The sequence below is a fragment of the Delphinus delphis genome, chromosome 4 (genome assembly GCF_949987515.2).
Source record: "Delphinus delphis chromosome 4, mDelDel1.2, whole genome shotgun sequence".
NCBI classification, from domain to species: Eukaryota; Metazoa; Chordata; class Mammalia; order Artiodactyla; family Delphinidae; genus Delphinus; species Delphinus delphis.
Window position 1 is genome coordinate 60,471,865 of NC_082686.1, and position 23,356 is coordinate 60,495,220.

The 23,356-nt window shown below is 38.7% G+C and overlaps 1 protein-coding gene across 18 annotated transcripts in view; it reads right to left on the minus strand.

Annotated features, from left to right (window-relative positions):
* The window catches only part of ZBTB20 (zinc finger and BTB domain containing 20), a 797,904-nt gene that overhangs the window by 158,454 nt on the left and 616,094 nt on the right, over positions 1-23,356 (minus strand). For all 18 annotated transcript variants that reach the window (XR_009519244.1, XM_060010675.1, XM_060010674.1 and 15 more), the window contains one exon: positions 10,813-10,852. The gene's annotated coding sequence lies outside the window, so the exon portion shown is untranslated. The remainder of the gene's footprint in view (positions 1-10,812; positions 10,853-23,356) is intronic.

Sequence of the window (23,356 nt, forward strand, 5' to 3'; positions counted from 1 at the left end):
ATCTATATTTATTAACATGGAAAATGCTTATTACAATGTTGAATAAAAAAACAAGATTACAAAACAGCCAGTAGATTTTCCTTTCATTTTGAAAAGAGAAAGACAAAGAGAAAGAAAAAGAGACAGATAAATAGATATGTTTGGAAATATATTCCCCAAAGTGTTACCAGTGGTTATCTCTGGGCAGTGAGATTTTTGAATGGATTTTTTTTCTTTTATATCATCATTGTAACAAATGCAAACCAAACTAAATGTACACTTTAGAAGTAAAAATTAGAATTTTAACCTTAGGGGAAAAAAGCTTAAACTCCGCAACAACTACTTAAAAATTCAAATATGAGTTTCATAGTCTTAGCAGTTAGTAACTCTCTTAATAGGGTGACCATTCTCTTGAATGGGTGGCATCATTGCCTGCCTCAAGTTTCCTCCAAGTTTGACAATTCAGGTGACACATAGTTCTCACCTTAAAAGACTTTAAAATATAAAAGCTCAAATACTGGAAATAACCCAAATATCTATACCTAGAGCATAGTTAGGAAAATTCTGGGGATTTTATATGATAGAAAATTATTCAGACATTATGGTGGCATTTACAAAAAGTATGTAATTACACTGAGAAGCACTTGTTAGTAACAAAAATAGGATACAACCCTATATGTACAGTGTATGCCCAACTATGTTAAAATTCAGAGAAAAGACTAGAAGGTGATCTAAAAAATTGTTCATAATAGCTTTTTTCTGTTTAGTGGGATTGTGGATGTTTTCTCCATACTCTATACCTTCTTAATATTTTACAATAAGTGTGAATTATAGAATCATGAAAGAAGTAAATATTAAAAAAATACAGCTGCTTTGCTCAGCCGCTGCCAAATTTTACCCCAGATGTATCTGCAATTTAGGTTTGAGTCAAATGGTCCTAATGTCATTTCCTAAAGGGAATCTAGCAGAATGGAATGTGTTCAAATAAAGGAGAGCTGTCATTACCACCACCTCTTTGTAAGCCACCGCTTTATAATGCTTAGAATAATCTGAGTGAGGAATCCTACTGCTACTGGAATTAGGAATTTCCATATTCTTCAGGTCTTCTTCATATCTTGTCTTACATTACCAGAAACTGGAATTTAGTTAGTCTATAGCACTCTGGAACGTCTCCAGGTCTGGAAGCTGTTTTGGAAGCTGATGGTGTAGGCCACCATTAGGAATGGAGGCTCATCTACTCATTTCAAGTGGGAGTTCCCTTGAATGACAAGGGTGAGCTGCTATATAAGGTCTTCTATAGATAATTAGCTTTCTTTTTCTTATTTTTTTCTTCTCTCTCATCTACCCACTCTTCTTCTCTCCATCCCTCTTTTAAATAAATCGCCTTTCTGTATAGTTAGAGGGAAGCTTTTAAAATTTAGAGAAAATTCACACGGTACCAATACCACACTTCAAGTAGATGATCTAATTGCTCCTAAATGACCATATTTTAGCAAAATGATGATGGGAGAAATCAGAATTGTCACTCGCATTTGTATGATGCATATTAGAGGCTTGGCAATAAGGCAGACGTAGACATTTTGTGAGAAGGCAAGAAAATAATTGGATAACGCCAGGATGGGAGGAAGGAACGGGCAGAAGAAAGAAAAGTAATGACATGGGTTTCTGTGTCTTTTGGTAAAGCTTATCTAATCACCTGTTCCTGGCCTTGTGGACTAGATGGCAGCCTTTAAACTTCACCAGACTGTTTTTTCTGTACCAAACATAGTGCCTGGTGCAATGTAGGTACTCACCAGATGCTTAGAGAACTGAACGGAGCCCTTTCACTGCCTTTTCATTCTGGCCTCTAATAGAACAAAAACGAAGCTAAAAACTCTAATATCTTTTCATGTACATTAGGTAAAGCTCCATCCTAATTTGAACTCAAGTGCACATCTCCTCTGAGCTTCCACCTTCATCACTGAACTGCTGGAGAAAATCACACAAGACAGACAGGTACCACATTAACCCACCAGGCTCACCTAGACCTTCCACACTGCCAAGGAGAATACTGCTGTTTTTCTGGCTAACCTACTGCCCATTTGTCCCAAGAACTACTTTAAACCTCTACTTTCCTCAAATCTCCTCCTCACTTATTCTTAGCAGGACCTTGCTCCCTAGGAGCCATCACTTGGGAAACCTCTCAACTTCTCAGTACCAAACGTACGCATGGCTCGCATCTATCCCTACCGTTCCTTCTTTTTTCTTGTAACTATGGAAGAGATGTCCCTACTTCTCTCCTTCCACTTGTGCTCAGGATTCCATGTCTCTGTCCTTATCAGGAGCCTTCCACTACCAATCATCCTATCCTCTTGTCTCTCCTATACACTGAATCTCTCCTCTCTACTGTATTCTCCTAAGCATATAAAGATGCCAGTATCTCCATTTTTTCCCCCAAATTTTTGACCTCACTCCCCCATTCCAAAGATATTATACTAGCTCATTTTCTTTTCCTTTACAGTAAAACTTCTAAGACTGATACATATTTGCTGCCTTTGTTTCTTCACTTCTTACGCTTTCCTCATCCTATGACGAATAAATTACTGCTTCTACCTCTTCAACAAGCCACCTTTTGCTAAGGTCAACAATAATTCCAGATTAATATATTAAGTGATATATTTTTCAGTCCCTAACTCACTTGACTTCTCAGTGGTCGCTACTGACCACTCTTTTTGAAACACCTTCTTCTCTTGGCTTCTGTGCCAATGTTTTCTTATTTTCCTACTACCTCTTAGCCGTTCCTTCTGAGGATATTCACAGCCTCATTTTTCTCTACCAGCTGATTAAATATTAAGAGTTCTTCAAGTCCCAGTTGGGGCCTTCTTCTCAATCTAACCTTGCCCCTAGGCAATTATCATCCATGCCAACAGCTTCATTCGCCTTTGCTTTACTTCTGAATTCCAGTTGTATATATTCCTCTGCCTACTCAATATGATCACTTATCTCTATCAAAAGCATCTGACACTAGACATTTTAAAAACAGATCTTATGATCTTTTCTCCACCCCAGTTCTCCTCTCGTGTTTCATATAACCCTGAGTGGCACCATCCTCCATATTGTTTTACAAGCATAAAACCAGTAGTCATAGTTGCCACTTCTTTCTCCTTCATCTCCCACATCCAATCCATAAGAAAATCCTGTATATTTTGCTTCTGAATTATCTCTTGATTCCATTTATTATTCTTCTATTCCCTTTGTCACTACCCTAGTCTATCTCTTGTCTGTTCTATTACAGCAGCCTCCTTACTTTTGCTCCTTCTAGACTATTTACCATAATGAAACTAGCTTGATCTTTATCTTTAACTTTTAATCTCAAAATTATCATAGTTTATCATGCAATTGTAAGAGATAATACAGAAAGATCTGGTATACCCTCTACCCCTCTATTATTGATATATTGGCCCAATATAATATCTTGTTTAACTATGGTACAATATCACAGTCAGGCAATTGACATTGGTACAATCCATCCACCTTATTCAGATTTCACTCATTTTGCATGCACTCATGTACGTGTGTGTATGTAGTTCTATGCTATTGTATCCTTATGTATACATTTGCATGGTCACCACCACAGTCCAAATACAGTTACATATAAGAATATTCTGGCTTACACTTTTACAGCCACAGTCAGCTCCATCTCTCCCCCACTCCCCAATCTCTGATAACCACTAATCTGTTCTCCATCTTTATAATTTTTTCATTTCAAGAATCCTATATAAATGAAATTGGCTTTTTCACTCAGTGTAACACCTTTGCTGTTAATCCAAGTTGTTGTACATACCAAGAGTTCATTACTTTTGAGTGCTGAGCAGTTCCATGGTATGGTTGTACTACAGTTTAACCGTTCACTCATTGAAGGACATTTGGGTTGTTTCCAGTTTTGGGCTATTATGAATAAAGCTGCCATAAATTTTGATTTTTGTGTGGATATGTTTCTGCTTGTTTGGGATAAATGTACAAGAGTAGCATGATCTTTTTAGAATAAAAAGTTGATCATGCCACTTTCATTCTTAAATTTGCTTTCCTATTGCCCTGAGGCAAGTCCTTAATATGGCCGACAAAGATCCTGATATTATCAGGCCCTGTATTATCTCTTCAGCCTCAACCTGGCTGCTTTTCACCTCATTCTCTCTATTCTGCTACATTCAGGGCCTTCATTCATGCTGTTCCCTCAGCCTGGAAACCTCTTCCACCACCTAATCTCACTTCTTATTTTACATCTTCAGATGTCAGCTCAATGTCACTTCCTCAGGGAAGCTTGTACTGTACTTCCAGACTCACTTATGAAATATTCCCCTCCTATATTTACTATTATTATTATTAAGTATTCCCCTCCTATATTTGTTCTTAGAAAACCTGGCATTTTAATGTCATAACAGAAAGCACAGTTTGCAGTTATAAGTTCTTTCATGTGACAGTTTGGTTAATATCCGTCTTTCATCCCCCAAATTATAAACTCCAGTAGGGCAGAGACCATGTCTGTTTTGCTCATTATTATACTTTCAGCACTTAGTAGACATTTACTTTGTGTTTAATGAAATTCAGCCAAGGCTTTTAAGACAGATAGTCTTGGATTCAAGTTCTATCTCTATCACTTCCTAGGCATTCTTGGAAAAATTACTCAAACATACAAAATCTCCATTTTATCCTCAAAATTAGGATTATAACATCATCTATTTAATAAGAGTAGTTTAAAAGGTTAAATCATATAACCATTAATAGTATTTTGTCCAGTACCTAAAGAAAGGCAAGCACTCAACAAATGTTATTTCTTATTATTATTACTAGTTTAACAAAAGATAAGAGTTTTTGTATTTTTTTTCCCAACTAGGTTTTAGTCCATTATCTTCATTTCTTGCTTGTTCCTGGGATTCTGATTCTGGTAACTTTGAGAGTCTGAAAAGGATCCCTTAGTTTAGGTCTCCAATAATTCTATGACTACTGGTTTCAACCTCAGGTATGTCCCCTTAGGCAGATGAGAGCCTTATTTGGTCTCTTGGCTCTGGTTCACATTTTCATCTTACTCAATATTTCCTCTTCTTGTTTTCCAGCCTGTGGATCTTAGGGTTTATAGGAATGCCTCTTCCCCACTCCCAGTTTCCATAGGGAAGCTTTCTAAACATATCTTGCCTCTGGCCTCATTCCTTATACTTCTCCATGGAGGAAAGTCATCATGTTGGTAAGACAGTCCGTGGTCCATGTTTCTCAGTTAGGTGGAACTGATCTATCAAAGTTTATAAGTACGGGAATTTAGACTTTCTTCTTCCTTGACTACTTAGACTAGTGGGAGTTAGTGACCTGGAAAAGTGTTGTTCTTATGCAGACCCAAATTTTCCCCTGGGAGAATGGGAGTCAGTGAGCTCTTTTTACCTCTCATACTAAGTTACATCTGTCCACCCAGACTCTGGCAAAAATTTTGGTTCCTCAGCCATCAGTTCTTTTGTCTTATTTTCCAATGGATTTAGAATTTGAGTGGGGAAAAACAGTGCTATTTATTGTACCCCTCTAAAGATTCCCACACTTAGGTTTATGCTTTTTCTTGGAATACCATTCCTTTATTCTTCATCTTGTTTACATTCTAGCCATTTTTCAAGACCCAGCTAAATTGCATTTTACATGAAGTTTTCCAGCCCTCAAGGCTCTCTTTCACGAATGAAATCCTATAGTACTTATTGGAATGTTTCATTCCTTTTGGAATTGTTATTTATCATTTGCTACGCATATGAACACTCAATAGTACGACTTCTTTCCTTACTCAATTTTAAGTTTCTTAAGAGCAAGCAAGGGCAATGTCCCAGTTTATGTTTTAACTCTCCACTAAATATGATTCCTTGTATATAATAAGTACTTATAGCTTATGGGATGATTGTGTTTAAGGCTGGCCTACTAACCAGGCTTTGATTTGAAGGCCCAAGTTACAATTGATATGGCTTAGTGGCTGGATGGCTCCTGAAGGGTTAGGGTTAGGGTTAGGGTTAGTGGTGGCAGTGGCCTAAGAAAGAAAGGTTAATATGAGTGTGTCCCTGAGATGTGTATCAGTGTGTTTTCCTTTTAGTAATATACTCTCCCCACTTCCTTTATGAAAAGCATATGGAAAGCATGGCCTAATAGGTAGAAAGGCTAAGAGAAGTGCAAGCAGAGGGAGGTAATGCTCCTGGCTGTGGTAGGCTGGTCTGCAGAAGTGTTTTGATTCTCTGAATTAGTCAAAAGATTGAAAAAAATAGCCACTACTACTACAGGAAAAAAAATGAGGAGGAAGGGTCCTGAAAATGGTATCTGAGCAATGAAAGACAGTGAATATTTTAAAGATCACTGAATTTAATTTATTCAACCTAAATGCATAAAAGTACAGGTGGGGACATTATTTATGCAGGTATATGCAAATCACTTTATAAAATAGGCAAAGCCCTTCTGCTTTTTATAAGTTGCCAAGGTGGTTCCTGATATTTTAAAAGCTCTGCACCTTTAATGTAATTTCCTAAGAGTTGGAATCCCTCTGTCGGAATCATAGTCATTGTCAGAGCAAGTTTATTTTTTTTCTCTCCTCTGGGACATTGACAAGGCTCTCATAACCATCACAAAAAGAGTGGTTTCCACAGCGATGTGACTGGAAAAAATCACTTGGAAATCACAGAGGAGCAAGTCACAATGTTCAAAGCAGAGAACATAGGCTTTGAAAACATGAACCCATCTGACCTCTTGAATTTAGAACAGTGAATTCCTGAGCTCTGAAACATGGGACCCGGCTGTGCATGCCATATTGGTGCTATAAGACTGGCAGTAGGTTGGCTGTGGCATGGTCTATTTCAAACTCCTTCACAGTGCCCAGTGTTGCATGTTCCCAGATGACATTTGGTTGGCAGAAGCCGGGCCTCCAAAGCTGGCAGTCTGGAACGCAGCCCACTGTGTTTTGACAAACACATAATTGACCATCTGATCACCAGCCTACGTTCTGCACTCAGGTCACTGAAGGGACCTGGGCTTTCAATAGGTCTCTACTCCTTATCTTGTTCATCTCCTCAAACCTTACTCCAGAAAGTAGTACAGAGAAGACTTAAACACACCCACAGACATCCTCTCATTTGCAAAAAAGAACATGGTACATGCAACATAAGCTGTTGAAAATTTCCTTTAAATTGTCCTGGCAGCCCAAAGTGAACAAGAGAAAAGCACACTTATGGTGAACTCTAATTCAGAAAGAAGGAACAAATATACTGCATTGTTTCAATACCCGGCTGTGCATAAGTTGCAATTCAGCTCAATGGCTTGGAACTTCTCCTCAGAAAAGGGCAGCAGTGGGAAAATGATAGGAAACTGGGGCAATGATTGACTTTAGGGGGATATTATTAAGAAATGGTTTCATTTTCAGGTGAAAGAAGAGAAAAGCGGGACACTGGCAATGTCCTCTCCTTTTCTGCCTGCCACTCCCCCAAGGCCACTATGGGAGAGAGAGACACACATCTCTGGAGAGCGGTAGGTCAGACTCAAGTTGAGGTCTCTGGTGAAGGTCCCATAAAGGTCTATTTTGGCCTGAAATTTGGCCCCAAACAACACATCATCCTTTCTCCTAGAAGGCAAGGATTATGCACAGGGCCAAGCCAGGCTGGCATTAGGCAAACGTCAATGTCTATGTCAGCACTACCGAATCGCCCCTCCCCTCCACTCCCAGCCCCACTGCACAGTTCAGGCCCTTGGTTTTCATCTATGATCTGGTCTCCCTTTTCTCAGTCACCAGAATGCTCTTCTTCTAAAACATAAATCTACTTAAAATCCTTCAAAGCGTCCCCAAGCCTGCTGCTTCCAGTCCAAACTTCTTTGCTCGGCATACAAGGCCCTCGTGATCTGCCTCCTGCCCACTTTCAATCACCAAGCTCTAGCCACGAACTCGGGATGAGGCTGCTGCGCAGAGACCTTCTGACTTTCCTCTGGCTTTTTTTCTGATTATGATCCCCTTTTGCTTTCCCCTCCTCCCATCCACCTGGTAAACTACAATTCACGCTTTAGACTTTCAGGTCCAGCTTGGGCACCTCCAACATACGGGCGGGTGCTCCTTTCTTGTTCCCCTCGCTACATCTTGTATATACCTCCATTCCAGTGCCTATCACATGGCATGGCCTTTATTTACTATATATCTCCCCTACTGGACTGTGAGATTTTTAACAATGGGGAGCATTTCTTATTTATATAGCAGCTTTAGGAACTGAGCATAGTGACCAGCTTTCCATAAATGTTTGTTGACTGAAAACTGAACGAAGAGCTGTGCATGATAATCAATCAAAACCTAAGCCAAGCAGTAGTATTAGCTTCTAGAAGCAGGTAGGGGCCTACTAGCAATCTAATGAAGGCAGAAGACCCCAGCAGTAAGGCACTTTAGATGGTTATCACAGGGTGAAAGGAAGAGTGAGGGATAGAGGGTGCGATGGAGGAATGTCTTATTAACAGAGAATGTAGGCAGTTAATTTTCAGCCTTTTCAACATTTAGTTTTCAATATGGAAAGGTGTTGTTCTGAGAATGAACCTTAGTGCGAACTGTAGAGAGGTCTACCTTTTAAGAACCTAGTTTCTCAAATAGGGAGAGTCTGCTATCTGCTTCAAGGCAGCATGGCAGGTTATAGAGGGCTCCTCTTTGCTCTGCTAAAGATTAATGGGATGAAACACTTTTGGGGGAACATCTGGAAGCTATTCAGCTCCTATTGAAATCTGTGTCAAATCCAGACTGGGACTTTGGACTAAATGCAGTGCCGAGGAGAAAAAAGTTGAACAGGCAGAATGCTGCAACTGTCTGGAGGAGGCCATTAAAGAGGCACTAGGAGCTAGAGGCACTAGGAACTAGAAGCACTGGAGAGATAATGTTTTGATCTGTCCCCAAGGAACTTTTCTTCTCCCTTTGATGGGCACCTGGGGCACCACCTCTGGAGCCATCAGCTATGTCTGTGGGGCACTTGAGGACAGCAGGACTGTCATAGGCCCTGTCACCTTTGAAATAAAAGCAGTCTCAGGATTTGGAACAATCTAAGCAAGCAGGAAACCTGGCCTGGGGGGTGGGAAAAGGTTAGTGGATATGTGGATGGGCTATTAGCCCATTCAGGTCATTTGCTCAGCCTCCTCTCTGGTTAAAAATTGGGATCTCTCTAGAAGCTGTGAGATTGATGGTTGATATAGCATAGAATCAGCTTCACATTTTCCTATGAGCCAGAGACAGCCTTTCAATTACGTTTTTTATCTCAAAGGTCTCCCCTCGATTTCTAATCTGTGACCCAGGTCTCCAGGCTGCTGCACTGCTTATGTCTGAGGCTTGCCCTCCAGTGCTGACGTCATAATAGCTGAGCCGTGCGGGCAGAAGTGCACGGTGCTGATTCATCCCCGGTGATGTGAGGATTAACGCCTTGTCTAACACAGAGCTATTATGTGAACTGTTTTTACACAAAAGAACTGCAACAAAAATGATTTGCCAGTCAGAGGACTAGAAATATGCAGTGCTAGGTAACTGGAGTCGGGATGCAGAGACGTAAAGTGGTAACCACATGCATGCACGCTGACACCCTCTGAAGCACTGACAGACCCACTCTATCAACACCAAGAATGAGGAATAACAAGACTTGTCAGGGGCAGAGAGGACCCACCCCTGCTGTATAAATGCATTACACACAGCACCAGTCTCTGGGGATTTTAATCAATCTCCTTTCTCTGTCAAATAAATGTCACTTTAGACTTTAGCCTTAGCATCCTTTGGAAGATTCTGCTCCCCTACATATATTTGCAACTAGCTTCTAGGAATGTGAGTGGAAGCCACACACAAGCAAAAGAGCCATGGGAACCTCCTTTCTGTGCAAATGATTGCAACACAAGAAATACCTCAGAGTGTGAAGGAGTCAGTGAAGAGAGTATGCTGTGAATAAGGGACAGCGTTCACCAGAGAGTGAGAAGCAGCTGGAAGGATGCTGATAATATTTATCACGTGAGGTAACTGCCACTACCTGTAGCATCTCTTGGGTGGTGTCGCAGGTAGTGACTTTGATTATTTGGGCTCGTGGCCCCAGAATCTCTTTCAAGCAGCTCAAGGTGAAATTTATCCAAACCAACTCAGTGCAGCCTGATTTGGGCTTTAAATTATAAATGTTCTCTCTTTTCATCTGAAATCAAGTTGTTGTTGTTGTTGTTGTTTTCTCCCCAAATGACTTTCCATCTTTTCTAAAAAAATAATGGTACCTTCTATAAACCTCCTGGCATATGATTTCTCTCTCTCTTTCTTTTTTTTTTCCCTCTGTACTTTACTATTTCACACACAATTTTAGCCTAAATAACTAAAGTTTTGTACTTCAGTCTTGTACCTCCTGTAAAAGGATACTAGAAATTTTGTCCAAAAAATGAAAGCTCTGATCTAGAAGTTGAAATTAAAAACTATTGGGCCTAGGGATGGGTGTATAACTGAAGAATAAATAATTGCCCATTGATTGACAGTGGAGCAGAAGCCCAACTGTGGCTGGTATCTGACTGAAGAATGTAAGCTGTAGTTTAGAAGAGCAGTGACTTTTGCAAACAGCAGCCGTGGCTGAGTCAAAGGAAGTCTTCATATAAGTCCAGTGGCTTGGGCTGCTGGTCTTTTCAGCCCCCTCATGATGGCAACTACTACAACCACCAACAGCATTGACTCCAAACACAAAAGAAGATAATACACACTGAAGAAGCACTGGAAACCACAACAATGTCAACTGGAGAACATGCCAATAAAGACCCAAATTTCCCAAATCTGGTGCTTTTTTGAAAAAGAAAAAAACCACTTTTACTTACATAAAGAGAAGGGGCAGGCCACAGAATGACGGTCAAGGAACTGAAAATCAAAGACAAAACAAGGAATTAAAAATAAACCCAGTGATACTGTGGAGAGAAGGAAAGCAAATCTAAGTTTAGACAGGACTAATTGCTCCTAAAGCATGAGCAGTAAGAACCCATTTTGTCACCTGGAGCCCAAGAAAGAGGAGATTCAGCCTCGTAAAATTTCCAAAGGTGTGACCTGCTGCTATCTGACCAATACAGAAGGAATGCCAACCCCTTTCTTTGTCAGCTTCATTCTGATCAAAATCATATGAGCATTACCTAGAGCTGTGCTGTTCAATACAGTAGCCACTAGCCACATCTACCTATTTAAATTTAAAATATTTAAAATTTTAGTTCCTCAGTCTACTAGTCACATTCCCAGCGCTCCACAGCCACCTGTGGCTAGTGGCTGCCTTACAGATAGAACGTTTCTATCGCTGCATAAATATCTATTGGGCAGTACTGATGAGAATAGATAAAAGTTTTACTATGTAGTGCATGACAGATCTTAGCTAATTTTGACGAAGATGAGTGAAACTGATAAACTTTGCTTCTTTTAAGGGTAGATTTAGTATGTTTAATGCCCAGAAGATACTCTGGGCAAATTCAAAGCCTCCATGTATTGTCAATTTTTAGCTGAGGACTGCTACTGCCTTGTGTACCCTGTCTCACCAGCCTAAGAGTGTCCCCTCTGACAAAATGATTTTAAACGAAAGCATTTGTCCCCCAAAATGCATTTCTAATAATGAAAACTTCAGTTTTGGGGGGAGTTGACCTTAACAGTTTCTCAGTCTATATTTCAAGTCTGATACTTCTCCTTTGTAATCTTCAACACACAAGCCAAATAAGCGATTATGGGACTGGCCTGTTTGCCACTGTTTTGATAGCTTTTCTTACAGAAGAATAAAACTGAAGTAACAGAAGATCCAAGAGAAATTAATAAACCAAACAAGGACGCTGAGAAGACAAAGCAGGTCTCCCTACCCGACCCAACTCAAATATGTCAAGGACTTAACATACACTGATTGAATTCTTGTCTCTCTGACACCATGATTTTAGCCACTTCACATATGGCCTTCAGAAATATGAAAAACAAACTGTATTAAAAGAGATCAAGTACAAGGACCTGACTAAAGCATAGAATAAGGCTAAAGTAGAAAACTGGCAATTAGAGACTTCACTTCTCAGCAAGTTTTCTGGGAAAATGCACCGTCATAGAGGTTCCTCCAAAGAAAAAGTTTTTCCTTTTATGGACAAGGTGAAACCCTGTTCCATGAACATGCAGGAGTGAAGTATGTTGTTCCCCTCTTTGGACAAGAAGAGTTAAGATGAAAATCTGCAGCCTGGACCATAAAGTATGCCAACACAAGAGAGGCTGGCCGTCTCCAATGTTTTTAAATTGTTTCACAAAATTGATGAGCTTAATGAAAATTTTAAGCAAGATAATTAACTTATGTATGATTCATTGAAAGTACACACAAACTTGAAATACGTACATATATATATAGACCAACTAGCCTCAACAACTTTAAAGCTCTAAGTTTTGCTACATTCTAGTCCCTTCCACAAGCTAGGATCCTAGACCACTTCACTGGTGCATCTTTTAAAAGCTTTTCCCTTCCTTCCTTTCTTCTTTTCTTCCTTCCTTCCTTCCCTCTCTCCTCCCTTTTTTCCCTACCTCCTCCAACCTTTTTGAGTTTTCTTTCTTTCCCAACCCTTGAGAAAATGGAGAAAAATATGATTAGTGGTTATCTATGCAATATGCTCACTTATTTTTCTGTTGCATGTTATAAACCCAGTAAGTCTCAATAATAATTATGTTCTTTTTGAACTATACTTAGTATTTATGCTCTTATATCTAAGAGCATAACTTTCCTTTCTAGGAAAGGAGTATTTATTCATAAAAGTTAATCAGTCAAAATTAAATTTTTGATGTGATCAAAAGAGATCGATGTAAACTGTATCCAGATTGATTAATACATCCAAGGTCTGGAATGAAAAGCTATCTTTCCTGGATGTCAAATGACACACAGGCTGTCAATGACAGGAATCCAAGATGGAGAGAAAAATCACAGTGTGTATGTCGCAGTCTAAGACAAATTAAAGCCAAGTTAAATTGAAGATTTTATTGGATATAATTGTTGTCTTTATGTATTAATGAAAAACAATACTATCTATCCCAAATTTAATACTAAGGCTAAAAATTTAATCTCAGAGTTCTTATACAATTTATAAACATTCATAAATGTCAAAAGGCCCCGTTTCTTGATTAAATTACAATCTGCTACGCAATTTTGAAAATATGTATTAATCTACATGGGTTTATTTTTGTTCAGTTCAAATTGTTATTTTATTGATATGTGCCCTTTCTGCCTAAGTGATATTCACCTTGTATGTCTATAAATTGTTTTCATCTGAAATGCAAAGAATTATCTATAATAGTTTTGCATAAGGTTAAAAACATTTTCATTAAGCATGCTGGGTTCAAAGCACAAATATCTAGCCAAGAATATAGAACTATAAAGCCCAAAATGAATCAAGACCTTAAAACCTGGTAGGGGAGGCAAGAGTAGAGAGGGGGAGAAGGGGTGATTTGTAGTGAAGTCTTGTTTTAGTTTTGTGATTTCTGAGTAGAAATTATTATATAGTATCAATCTCCAAGGAACTGAAAGTATTATTAACTGTAACTTAAAGATTAGTCCATTCTGATTTCCATTTATGTTCTACGGCAATGGTTCCCAACATTTGAGGTGATACAGATCCCTATGAGAATTTCTCTTCCCAGAAATTCTTCAAAAACACCAAGTTTCAAGCATCTCCCAAACTCCATGAAGGTCTTCCAAGAATTCCAGGTTAGTAACCCTTGGTCTAAGAGGAGAGGGGAGAAAATGCTCTTTCAGTCCCCCTACTCATCACCTCTAGGATGTTTTAACAAGTTGCTATAGAGTTAAAGCCAGGAGTAAATGAAATGTATAGAAAATGGATCTCTGCATGGGTGAGTGTGTGTCACTAGAGACACACAGACTCCTTTACAGGACTTCCAGACTCTGACTTTCCTAGTCCCTTATAACTTCTTTATTAAAAAGTCTATAGAGCCTTAGGAACAATGAGGTAGAGGAATAGTGAACAGAGAAATGATAATGAGTTACTATTCACTGAGTACTTTCTGTGATTCCAGGCATCTTAAGTAAATGTTTCTTAAATTTGAATATGGGTATACCCAGGGAGGTGGAGCAGTGTGACAAGAGTGTGCAAAGCCACAAAATAAATAATAAAGACATGGCTGTCTCTTTAGAGGGTCAGTTGTCTTTGTGACCAAGTAATTTAAACTCTTATTTGTATATGTACTCATTTATCCAATAACTATTTCTTGGACGTTATAGAAAAAAAGAACAGATCCTGTTCTCGTCCTCATGGAACTTCCAGTTTAGTGAAACAAACAAGGATAAATTGAGGGGTAGAATGCAAAATGTGCACGTATTTTTTAGGGTGAAACCTGAGACCTCACTGAAAAGCCTCATTTGCAGCAGACTGTTTCAGGTGATGTCCAGGCACCCTGAATATTGGATGCTCACCTTAGCTTGATGATCACCTCCCTGGAAGAGTTTGAAAAGCAGCATTAACAGTATATCATTTAATCCTGACTACAAGAGTAAATACTATTACTTCCACTTTACCAGAGGAAAAAGGGAGATTTGAGAAATTAGGAAACTTACCCTAAATCAGACAGCTGCTGGGATCTGAATAAGTCTGTACCATTCTGAGGTCTGCATATTTATAACCCTTAAGTTCCAGTACTTCTAGGTGTTTCCCACTTTATGTTTGCCCTTGAAGTCTGGCCTCATTAAGAATTTTGTAGGCTAGTTTAAGTGTCTCCTTTGGAAGGAGACAGTTTGGGCTTGATTTGCAGTCTAGATATTTCAGGGTGGTAAGGGAAAGCTACTATTGTACCCATTGTTTGGTGCAGAAGCTGAGACACTTGACAGCTGAGGTACCTGGCTGGGTTAAAAAAGGAGTCTGGGCTGTCAGTCTCTCGTTCCTCTTGACTAACTCCAAGCCTAGGCAATGGTACTGTCCAAGGGCTTTTCCGCACGTGGGATTCACACTGGCTGATAAAGAGTGAGAGAAGCTCTGCTAAGGGAAAATAATAGTGCAATAAAAAAATGGAAAATAAGTAATCATAACTCACTCACAACAACTGGTTACTTTCAGCATTGTGAATAGAAAAGGGAGAGCTTACTCATCACAAATGAATCAGAAAATTAGAATGTGTCACAGCATTGATGACAGAGCTGAGGAATTCAGATGAACTGAAGTTCAACACTTATCCTTCTATCTGAAGAGGGTAAATGATGTGACAACAGGACAGAAAAGACCTCTTAGAAATGCCTTTAATCCATCCAATTTTTTTTTCAACTACTTTCTCTAGCAGTTAGGTGGGTTTATATCTTTGTTTTCTATGAGTAGAGATAACATTTTAAAATCCTTTTAATGTTCTAGAAGTATTGTGTTAATTAATTCTTATGTGGGAGTCATTCCAAATAGTAGGATGAAGATTTTTACCTTACTGATTTTCCTAATACCTTTCTGGCTTCCAATGTTTTCAAAGGATGAGGCCCTATTGGGTTTTTAGATTCATATGTCTCAGAATATGTGCTAGTTTCATAGGTTCCTGTCAATTGATATTCCATCCTCACTCTGGATGCATGATTTCCTTTATCTGACAGATTCAAGGAATTTTATGCTAGATATAATGACATTTCATGCACCCTGAATTTGGAGGTTTTTAATTCTCTATTTTCTACCTGGCAAAAGATTTATAAGTTAAAGTCAGATGGAAGGCTTATTCAGATGTGCATACAAAACATGCTCAATTTCCCTTTAGGTACTTTGGGGTCTCCTGCAAGTCTCTTGAAGTGTCTTCATTCCTTTGGTCAGCCTTAAGGAGACTGACTATAAATGCCATAAATGGTCATTTATATCTTGGGGTCTGCTTTTCAAGACCATCTTGAGAAGAACAGTAGGGAAATCACAATGATGCCTTACCTTTCCTTAATATGCTATGATAACACAGAATGACGTCTGTCTTCAAAAACCAAGATGATGAAATCATGATCAATAAAAAGAGAGAATTCAAAAACTGAAGTTCAGCAATTAGGTATAGGATTGTTTCGAGCCTGAGACATTGCTGAGATATAACTTGACACTCTACCCCATCCCATACAAATCCTCTTGAGTCTTCCTGATTCTTACAGGTATAAAGCCTGAGAAATAAGAATGAAGTAAAAGCAGTAAGGCTGGGAGGGGTGGCAGGGTAGGGTGGGAGGTAGTTAGTATCAGGAACTGAATTTGTTTAATATATTTAGGATGATTTCTTACAGCTCCTAAAACAGACTTAATTCGATGGCAGGATGACATTCAGGAGCTCTCTACAATCTTATTCCGAACAACTTTCCTTCCTTTCAAATTCCTAAAGTTATAGCTTTACATGTTCCAAATGGATTGGTGTACAAGACCTTTTATTATAGTACATTAATATCTTTTAGGGGATGCTGAAAAGTTCTGGTATTGTTATCATGTGGTCCAATCAGGTAGAAACACTTGGTCATAATGCTGCTCACAGCTTACTATTAATGACATTTGGTACAAAAAAAAGTTGTGCCTATTATAGAACAAACTCATCCCAAGACTCCTTGGTATATAAACACAGAAAGTAACATGTTAGTGGTACAGAGGGCTTTGGAATAAATATGGGCACAGCAGGAGGAAGAAACATCCAGATCAGTGTGAACAGAAGGCTGTCTTTACTCAAATGGTTCCCTTGAATTTTTTTTAATACAAAGGGAAAAATTATAACACAAAATTTATATCAAAAGATAAAAATTAAGCAGGTACTTTCACCCAATGGTCTGTTAGATACTAAACCAAGAGCACAATGTGGGCACAGCCTGTGTTTTAAAGACTTGATAAAAGCTTTCCATAATACAGATTGGAAAACGTTACTTTTGTCCTTGTCACCACCAACTATTTGCTTAAGAGCAATCCAAGATCTTTCACGATCTGGCCCCAATCCACCTCTCTTGTTTTTTCTCCACCACTGCTTCCTTACGTACTGTAACAGGCTATTTGCTGTCCCTGAACACGCTCAGGACACCTCTGTCCCTGAGCCTTTGCTAACAGTTCACACTAGAATCTCCCAAGCCTAGAACAGTGTCCTAAACACAGCATGACACTCCAATGTTTGTTGAATAAATGCTGTCCATCTATTTTAGGAGACAAAGATGATAGAAAAAAGTTGTTAAATCAGTAAACAAATAGCACCAGAGAGAGGGCAAGGAAAAGTTAATTTTAGTGCATTTTAGAGTGGGGGGCAAAGTGAGCCTTTAAGATTAAGAAAACTGATGCTCTTTATTCCTGGGTCTAGCCAATGCTATGAGTCAGTTACTTTTTTGGGAACAAGTTTCAACCTCAAGGTTAAATGAACACAAATGCTCTGTCCATCAGCATATAATGAAAAAGCTGTGGCTATTTCCACATCGGCACAGTGAAATTAAAATATGCAGTGCCTTACTCAGGGGCATCATGTATGACAGAACTTTTTAAAATAGTCCCCTTTGCCACTCTTGTACAGAAAGAGCTATAGAGATAAAAGTAAATGTTTAAAAAACTGGAATAATTTCGCTTAAGAAAGAAAGTGCTGAGGTGTATCTTCATAGTTTTCTGACTATAAGAGGAGTTGTTATAAAGAGAATAATGATAGGTATTTTTGTCCTAGGGTGAAATGATATTAAACTGTGCGATGAAGAATTTAAGTTAAGACTTAAGGATGAACATCTTAAATGTACAAGTGGTAAATAATCAAATAGATTGCTAAGAGCTGTTATGAAATTTCTATCTTCACGGTTATTTAAAAGTAGGAAAGATCCTCATCTATTTCGGATGGAATAAATACAGCTCTGCCTCCAGTCAGGAGGGTGAATTCAATACTTCTCTAGTCTTGTTTTGCTCTATATGACTACAAAATCCTATAACATGCTGACTCCCAAAATTGTACAGAATCACAACACAGTTGAGTAAAATACATTTTATGGTTAGAAGAGGATAAGGCAACACAGAAAGTCTGTAAGTTACTAAATTCAAAACAGTGTATATAGTGCTTATGTATTGATTCAATTTGCCAAGTGTATATTAATTACTCAAATAGAATTGAGCAAAAATATACTTGAATCTACTATGGTTTTAACATAATGATTAGCTACAGTAAAACATTCTAACAATTAATTCTTTCACGTCCAAGAAATTTAGCTGAATATTTCATAAACCTGTTATGAATATGCATTTAAATTCAATATCCAATTTTTTTTTAAAGTTAGAAAAAAGACCAGAAAATAATGTAAGAATTCATTGTTATTATTCCCAGGACATTCTCTGATGTCTATCTTTAAAGACATCAGGAGAACCAGTGAACAAATACTTTTAAATGGCCAAAAGGGGCTCCATATGACTAAGAATGTAAATCTGATGACAGACTCAGGGAAAGCTCTAACAGGGGCGGCAAGTTACTGGCTTTCTTATCTATTTACCTTGCAGCTTTGGAGCTCAGCAGAAGTGTCCATTACATACAGCACACAGGATTAGATGAACAGTTCCAATGACCTTGTCTGAACCAAATTCATTTAAAGCAGTTTGCCACATTTCTTAAATAGAAGATGAGCCCTTTCTATCTATGGCCCAGATTTGGACTGGATCACTGAACTATTGCCCAACTCTTATAAGCAAAGCAGTAACATGTACCAATCAACAGGCAGCCCATAGCAGAGGCATCAGGAAGGTCAAAATACACACACATAAGAAATTGGCAGTACATTATAGAAGAAAGCTATTTCTAAAGATGGACTTTGGCTACTAAAGCCTTTGAGCGTTATTCAACCTTTGTTAGGAAAAAAAATCAGTCCCCATGTAACTTGTAAAGATCTGGTTAAAAAAAGAGATTGAGACAGAGAAATGTTTTATTTTGCAAACCATTATTTTCATAAGGACACAAATCAGAGATACACTATGCCAATTTCTTCATAGATGACTTTTTATAGGATATTATTCTAGTCTTCACTAATGACTTCTGGAGGTTGGTTATTGCTGTGATCAGGAGCTGGGAGGATAGAGGTCTAAGACCTTTCAAGAGAAACATTTTGTTCAATATCAGTACAGAAAATAAAGCCAGCATTAAACTGACTTTGACCACCTAACTAGGATAATGGTTGGTACATGTAGCCATTGCTTATGCTGTTTCGAATGTCAAGAATGAATTGAGGACATAGGGAGGGGGAAGGGTAAGCTGGGATGAAGTGAGAGAGTAGCAATGACATATACACTCCCAAATGTAAAATAGCTAGCTAGTGGGAAGCAGCCACATAGCACAGGGAGATCAGCTTGGTGCTCTGTGACCACCTAGAGGGGTGGGATAGGGAGGGTGGGAGGGAGGGAGATGCAAGAGGGAGGGGATATGGGGATATATGTATACATACAGCTGATTCACTTTGTTATACAGCAGAAACTAACACAACACTGTAAAGCAATTTTACTCCGATAAAGATGTTTAAAAAAAAAAAATGAATGAACTGAACAGCAAGGGTGTCAAGCTAACCAGCAACTGGAATTTTGAAAACCTGTGGTACAATAAGCTGATAATGTTGTTGTTAGAATTCATAAAACTTACTCCTGGCTCCCTCCCTTCATCCCTTCCTATTTCTACATCCACATTCCTATCATCAGGCAGTTGAAGAAAAAGAAACAAATGTGACCTGGACTGCCTCTTTGGGGACACACTCAGTCAGCTCTCCATCCTCCTCAACCCCAACCTGCTCTCAGTTATCTGAAAAGTTAGTAATTTAACTGCGTTTAATACTTCTTCTTAGGGGAACTGTCATTTTCTTATCTGTCTCTACAAGATCCAAATTCAGGTTTTTCCAAGGTAATGAAGGAGGTATTTGGTGATGATGTGTCTGTGTGTGTGGTGATGGTGGTGGAGGTGGATTCTGCTCTGGACTGTACAGATTGTTCAGCTTTACTTTCCAAGGGCATCACCTGATTCCCCATCTCAAGAAGCAATATTGCCTATAGTTTAACTGCAAATAAAGACACATACATATGCATGCGTATACCATGTATATGTGTGTGTCTATATATATTTCCTTTTGGAAGTTATAAACATTGTGGGACTTTCTGTCTATACACTCTGTGAAGTGTTCCTACTGACGTCAGAGTAATTTAGGCAGAAACATAAATGGTTTGCTCTGAAACTTTACAAACATGTTCTTTGTTAGTGATTTCCCCCTGGTTAACCTCCATTGGTTCCTGGCTCTTCGGAGCATGTGCTCAAGGAGATTTTTCACAGTATCTTTCTGCCTCAGACAACCCTGTGGGTGAAATTTACTTATAAATACCTGAATTCTTGTGTTCACCTATTAATGATCTAGGAATTGAGGGTGTTTCCTGTCTGCTCTTTCACCTTCCACTTCATGAAAGGATTAGATTGTAAACAACCTAGAGGAATCCTTCAGGCCAAACCCTGGCTGAGCTGATCTCAGCAGGCAGGGAACCCGTGGCAGCCTGGGAAACACAATTATGAAAATAGAAAGAATTCACCTATATTTTCAGGAAGAAATTATGTTGTTTCCAAGATGAGACCTAGAAAATAAGGCACATTAAAAGAAACTGAGCAAGACATGAATGTAAAGAGTCAGCAGAGGTAAATTTCAGAAAGTGCCCAATTTGCCAGAGCTCTCCTCAAGCCGCAGGTTCATTTTCAGGACCAGACAGTGGCCTGCCCAGATATTTCAAGTGAGGCCCGCTCATCCCTGACAAAAGGGAGTGAGTATTTCTCACCTCCAAAGGCAATCCATTTGTGCCACGGGGTCTGAAGGTTCATGGCTTTCTTTTATTTTTAGAAGTCTGTACATGTGTGGTTCCTCTGTATGAGTTGGTCCTGAGGAAGTGATCCATCCACAACTCTACAGAGCAAATTAACCCCATACTGAGCTTTTTTTTTTTTTTCCCCTCATCTCATACACCTACTCAATGTTTTAAATGACCCAGCAGTAGCATGATCAGATGATTTTTTTTTCTTCTCAGTGAGGAAAGCCTCGTGGTGGGAGAGCTGGGACATATCTGTTCTAATTCAAAACAGAAGTGTGGCCCTAAAACATTACCAAATAGCATTTTATCAGCAGTGCAGAAATGCTCAAAAATGCTTGAATGAAACCCCTTCATGCTATTCATCCAACTTACTGAAGTTTCTATTTTAAATAACAAATAATACATAATAAATACTGAGGTAGAGAAGTTTGAGCTATATCCAGAAAATTTTTAAAAATCTCATTTTACTGGAAGAAAGTTAAAGAGACCCACAGCCTCCTTCCTCATCTTTAAAAGCTTCAAGAGAAGGGTCAATGAGAAGAACGACACATCCTTTTTCCATTTCAAGGAATAGGCTCATGTTTTTCCAGATTTATTTTTGCCAAAGTGAATGTCTTGAAAACTCTAAGATGATCGCTGTTTTCTAACTTTTCAAAAAAGAAAAGAAAAAAGTGAACATGATGATGGTGGGTGATTTAATGGAATCAGCTTGTCAACATGATGAAACTGAAAAAGCTTTTACAGAATATGTCCACATGCTAAAATAAAAAATCTTTAACATAATGTATATAGTGTAGCGTGATTTTTGTTATGGCAAAAGAAGGGAATATCATTAATTTAGACAGTAAGTGTAAGGTTCTGCTAAAAACTCCACGGATAAATCATAGAAATACATCTTGGCCAGACAAATGGAGCCAGACAAGTTCTAGTTCTTTCAGAAGCTATCAAAAGAGCCATCAGATTTTAAGTCTGTCATCTCTGGTATGTGATAAGAAAAATTCTGAGCTATTTCCCTCAGTTATACTAGAATACAGCTTCAAAATGTTAACGATTTATACATAAATGGACAAGAAAATGACCTCTCCTGAATGTCCCATTTTAGGCAAACTATCAGACCCCTCTCATTCTCAAAAGTAAGTGTGGCAAATTGGCTCATTTTGGTAGGACTTGGCCATAGAACATGCACGTCTTGTGTGAACTTTCAACCTCTCTTTCTTTTGCAGAGTGATTTATGCACACACTATTTGATGCCCAGGAGTTCTGTAATTCTTAGCACAGTAGTCAGTAAGTACAAGGGAAAACCTATCACATTTAAAATTCATGTTTGAAGTGTCTTAAATCCTATGCTTTTGAACTGAAGGCCTTATGAAAGTTCTAAAACACATTCACTACTTCCCCCTAAGCGTCTTATAGGTGTGGCTGCCAACTGAAAGTGTTAGGTTGGTAAAACTGGTTCAATAGGTGAAAAAGAAGGTCCAAACGAGACAGTGCTTTTATTTACACTGGTTGGAAATTTTATATTTGATTTATAGCCCAAATCAAGCTGTTACATCTGTGCCTCCGGCCTTTGGCTCGAACTGCTTCATCTGGTCATCCTATAGTAGGATTGTTGTTATGGTTTCAAAGACTCCTGCCCATCACTGATGCTAAGGGCTTCTAAAGGACTTACCATAGTCTGCGAGCCCCAATCCCTCACTACCTCTCTAATCTCATTTCTCATCACTTGCATGCACAATTGGTCCAGCTGCAATAGAATATGGCTACCTAAGTGGAACAAGAACAGGAATGTGAATGAGGATTGAAATGAATAAATTAAAAACAATCAGTGACTCTATGCCCTTGTGAAAATTCAACTCTCTCATTGGAGAGACACCTGTGTTTGTAACTGAGACTAAGAAAGTATATGAACTTTCCTTGAGAATTGGTTAGATAAGGGAGAACATGCAAAGCATTGTCCAGATGGCGGCATGCATTTATTCATTAATTTAACAGAAGTTTTTTCAGAGTCTACTATTAATTACTCTGCTAATTGGACTCCATTCCTGCTCTCAAGGACCTCTACTCTAATGTACACTTTAGAGAGTTTTTATGTCTCCATTATCACTAACAGGTTACTAGCCCGCTTAGGTAGGTTATCATAAATATAACCACCTACCTATAACACTTCTTGCTCCTTATACACTCTTTTCAATTGCCCTGTGACACCCATTAAGCCCTCATCAATAATCTGACCCTTTGTGGCCTATATTATCAACTCAGTTAATGTCAACTTAGATAAGAAACCCTTACCCCACCACCAACTACCTTTCCTTTTTCAAACAGTCAAGAAAATATCATAACTATCTTCCCAGAACTATTTGTTTGAAATGGGCCCTTACAATCTTATTTAAAACAGCATTTTTTTTCTTTTCTTTTCATTTTCTGAGAAGTATATCTTGAGTTACAGGCAAATTATGAGTCAATGGTCTCCCAGACACAACACTCACTACTCTCTGGGGTAGAACATTTCAGCACCCAGCAGAGAATCCTAATCTTAAATAAGCTCAATCTCAGGAAGGATTTAATGGAGCACATGTCTCTGGTCCCTCTGCTCCTTGTAAGG